We start from the raw sequence: 4,634 nt of genomic DNA on the forward strand, positions 1-4,634 counted from the left end.
GAGGCAGGGAGAAGGGAGGAAACTGGTCTGTATATAAAATAAAGGAAAACCCTGGCAGGGGTGGCACAAACCTGTAATACCAGCACTTCAAAGGCAGAGCCAGGCAGATCTCATTGAGTTCAAGGTTAGCTTGGTCTACAGAGCAAGATCTAGGACAGGCACCAAAACTACACAGAGAACCCTGTCTCAAAAAATAAAACTATGGGGGAATGTTAAAAGAAGAAAAAAAAAGACTGTACATATCAACAAAGCTCCACTGTGCTTCATTAGACTATAGTTCAACATTTCACAATGGCTACATATTTGTCTCCAACTTAGATCTAAGGATTTTAGAGCCAATCATTGTAGACTAAGCTTTTTGAAATGTATATACCTCTTAATTACCTCTAAGTTATTTTCCACTCAAACTGTTTTGAGAAAAGGCAAGATGTGCCCTTTCTGTTTCTAATTTCTTTTGGCCTCCAAAAAGTGTCAGATGACCATTCCAGCAGAGTGCAGATGGTGGCTCTCAAGGACCCATCTTACAAGTTCAGTGCTTACAAGCCTTGTAATCGTGAACATTGTGCCCACATACACAGTTGTGACCAAAGTTACTGTTAAAGGGGTGGCAAAGGTAGAGCCATATTCTTCTATACCTATAGCTTAGATTCTAAAGGGATAAGAAAAAATTCCAGGGCATTTCCAGGGAACCTGGGTATGGACCTTAGCAGAGGCCATCCTCCTGACCAGTATTTAATTAAACCTGCTTCAATATAGCTTATAATTATGGTAGTTGTCTTATGCTTGATTGGAGGGATTACCATTTTCTGGACAGCCCATCAATATTCAGAGCACACACCCTAATTCTAAAGGTGGACCTTTGCTCAGGAACTCCTGGCCTGAGGGGCCACTTGAGGAGGCACATACCTTGAGATATTCCATGCCTCTGAGGCTGTCTTCAGTTCTCAGACTATTGGAGTGATCTTCCAAGCTGAGAAATTTAGCAAGCCACTACAGTGGCCTCCTGGAAAGACTCTGACCTTGTGGACCTGGCCGCTGTCCAATGCCCACAATATCATGGAGGCTCAGAAAATGATTTAGGATGTAAACGCAAGTTGTTAAGTGTGGTGATATTTTATTTATGCTGAAATGTGATATTTTATTTGTATGTTAATAAATAGAGTTTGCCTGGAGATCAGAGGTCATGGCCAGCCATAAACACAAGTAAGGTGGTGGTGGCATACACACTTAATATGATCACATCGCAGGCAAAGTCCCTGTGTGTTCAATCCCAGTACCAACTATGGAGACCTGGAGGTCTGTCTAGAAAGGTAGTGACCAGAAAGTGAAGTGGCTGGCCTTGGAGCCAATGAGAAGGCAGAACATGAAGGCAACAAAGGTGCAAGTTAGACAGGATGAGGCTCACTTGGAAAGCTACATTGACATGATGAGCTAAGGTTAGTTGGCTGCTATTGCTCTGATCTCTCTGCTTTCACCTCTGTATTTGGCTCAGTGTTTCCTCTTTAGTAAGACTGTTTAGAAATTCAACTACAATAAAGTCTCTATTTCTCTCAGCAGATTTCTTGTTGGCTGAAAGACTTATCTAAGTTTCAGCTGCTGACTACAACCTGCTCCAAACAACTATGATCCCTGGACTTGCTTAGAGCTGATGTGAACCAGTCCAGCCATTGTGAATGCTCCTTGGCTCTTAAGCTGGGACAAGCCATGACTACAGTAGTGGTACATGTGGACTCCAAAGCTGAGCTCACTGCTCTGCTGGAGCAGTGGGAAGAGGACCATGGCAGTGGGCAGGATATGGTAACTATCCTTACCAGGATGTCAGAATTAATTGAAAAAGAACCTGAAGAATAACTTAAAGGAGATCCAGACCCATTGATGATCTACATCCTGGTCGAGCAGATCCAGAGTATATTCTGGGTCACTTGCTGAGACTACCATCCAAGAATGATGATTTCATGAATGCACTGATGAATGGGTATGTGATGACAAGGAGAGAGCCTCCTTTAAATACTGCAGCCTGCAGACTGCTACTGGACATCAAGCTATGTCTAGAAGTTGCAGTTGTCTTTCAAGACAAAGAAGGGATTGTTGAAACTCTTTTAAAATTGGCCTAAGAGGCTGATCAGCCACTGAGGACATATTCTACAACACTGTTAGGAGGTGCTATGGAAAATCAAGAGATTGCTGCAAGCTACAGAGAAAATAATTCACAGCTGGTGGCAGTAGTGCTTTGTAGCCAGAGAGATCTACAACTTCAAGAAATGGCTTTGCATCAGGAAAGTAAGTGTCCTAGTCCATGGAAGCCTTTGTGGGAGCCTCTTTCGCCTCTTGATGAGGAAGCTGTGGACATGGACTATGGTGACATGGCAGTAGATGTTATGGATAGAGAACAAGAAACTTTTAGAGATATGGACATCTCCTTTCATCTGGACTCAAGTCATAAGACCAGTAGAGTGAACTCAGCATCTAAGCCTGAGGATGACTCAGGATTCAAGAACAAGTCTACAAAGCATGGTGACAGAGAGAAGGTGAGGAGGGCCCAGCAGAAGGTTGGGTTTCTCATCTTCTGACCCAGATCATTTATTTGCTGCTCTGTCTAATACCAGCTGGTCAGAAATGTCCCCCTGGGTGAATGTCACCATTTATACCCTCTATCTAATGACTCCTGCTTTTGAGCAGAGACTTCTTCTCTAGTACCTAATCCCTGTAGAAGTGTATTAGGAGTTACTTCCCATATTCATGTAACTTGAATCATAAGAATTGATGATGTTTTATACTGGTCTGAAACAGACTAATGATGTCCTGCTTACTTTTGAGGCACTCAAGCACCTAACATCTCTCCTGCTCCATAACAATTTGCCACAGACTTGTTGCTAATGATGGAGTACAGAAATTACTGGAAATTCCTCATCCTTCTATGGCTGCAGCTGGTGTATCTACCTGCTTGAGTTACCTTACCTACAACCAGAATGCTAGGGAAAGGGTTTGCATGCATCCCCACAATGTTCTCTCTGATGTGGTTAATGATACATTGTGGTTAATGAAATGTTCTCATGCTGCAGGATGGTGCCATGCTACAATGTTCATCTCAGTTTGCTTCTCATTCCAGCCTGTCTTGGAGCTCTTTGGCTATTATGATGGTCTTTAGAACCTAGTAAATTTGATGAATAATTTGGAGACTTTATTTTGGATGACCAGGGTTCACATGTGTCTGATGATAAAATTCTTGCTACCTGCCAAAGAGGCAAACATACCTGAATGGTTCTGTGAAAGTATTTTGAGGCTCAATTGACCATTAATTTGGAACAAGTCAAGCAGTGGCTTCAGAGGACTGAGGGTGGCATTATTGTGCATCCTCAACGACCATACAAAGCATGCACAAACACTTGTGAGCAGATTGTGGAAATGATGGTGTTTGTGATAGAATATGGCACTGCTCAGCTGTATTGGGAACCTGATGAAGTCTTCCTCAAGCTTTCCTTTGTCCAGCTGTTGTTGCAGATTATTTCTATCGCCTGCAAGTGGAAGACCTATTCTGCAAGGAATGACATTGTGTGCTCTGCTTTGGATGTCATGGCCATCCTCACTGTGGTGCCAAAAATCCAGCTCCAATTGGCAGAGTTGGTGAAAAGGTCTTGGATGAGTATAGCTCTATTGTATACACTGTAGGTTTCAGAATCATTTTGGGAGTGGCTGAATGTGAGTAATTTCTCCATGATGCTGAAATTCAGAAGTCAGCCCTTCAAGTTATCATCAATTGTGAATGTGGCCCAGATAACCAAATATTCAGTATTGGTAAATTTACTTCTGGAACTCCTCAGAGAAAGCTGTCTCAGACCCCCAAGTGCATTGAGTATACCCTGGCCAAGATGTGGAATGTGGTCCAGTCAAATGATGGCATCAAGATGCTCTGTCCCTATTGTCCATTAAGATACCCATCACATTAGTCCATGATTGTCTTCTCCCTCTCTAACTGTCACTTCACATTGCTGTGTGAGTGGGCTTTATTTTCATCACCTATAATTCCTTGTCCCTCCAAATGACTACTAATAGACAACCACCCTTCACCAAAGATGCTGTGAACTGTCTAATCTTACATTTAGTGTGTTTTGTTAATTTTTTTATTGAGTCCTAAACAGACCTCACGCCTAACTGAAACAGGTCCTACATATACATTGTCTCCACAGATGCACACTGCCTCTGCTGTTAGGAACATGACTAGACATCTTGGAAACAGTTTGCTAGCAACTCAATGTCAATCATAAAATTTTCAATTAATACCACGCTCAAAGGAGTGAAAATTTGGAATGAAACAAACAGGGAAATGAGAACTTTTAATAAAATTAAAACTCAAACAAACAGCAGCTGAAGTGGTTATCACATTTAATCAGCACTTGAGAAGCAGAGAAAGTATAATTTTCCCTCAGGTCATGGACAGACAGGGCTACACCATGAAACCATGTCTCAAGTGATAAAAAATACTAAACAAATACACCTCCAAACCAAAAACCTTAACATTTCAAGAAGTGATATGTGTGCAAAGATATCCAGGAATGTGGATATGGGGTGTACAAAAATTTTATCACTTTGTCCATTTATATCAATGATGAGAGTTATGGAAATATAGACTCTGA

The 4,634-nt window shown here is 41.8% G+C and overlaps 1 pseudogene; it reads left to right on the plus strand.

The window, feature by feature from the left end:
- The first annotated feature begins 1,704 nt into the window (after nt 1–1,704).
- LOC118575129 lies at nt 1,705–3,973 on the plus strand (annotated as a pseudogene).
- The last annotated feature ends 661 nt before the right edge of the window (nt 3,974–4,634 follow it).

This window comes from Onychomys torridus, unplaced genomic scaffold, assembly GCF_903995425.1.
Source record: "Onychomys torridus unplaced genomic scaffold, mOncTor1.1, whole genome shotgun sequence".
Lineage (NCBI taxonomy): Eukaryota > Metazoa > Chordata > Mammalia > Rodentia > Cricetidae > Onychomys > Onychomys torridus.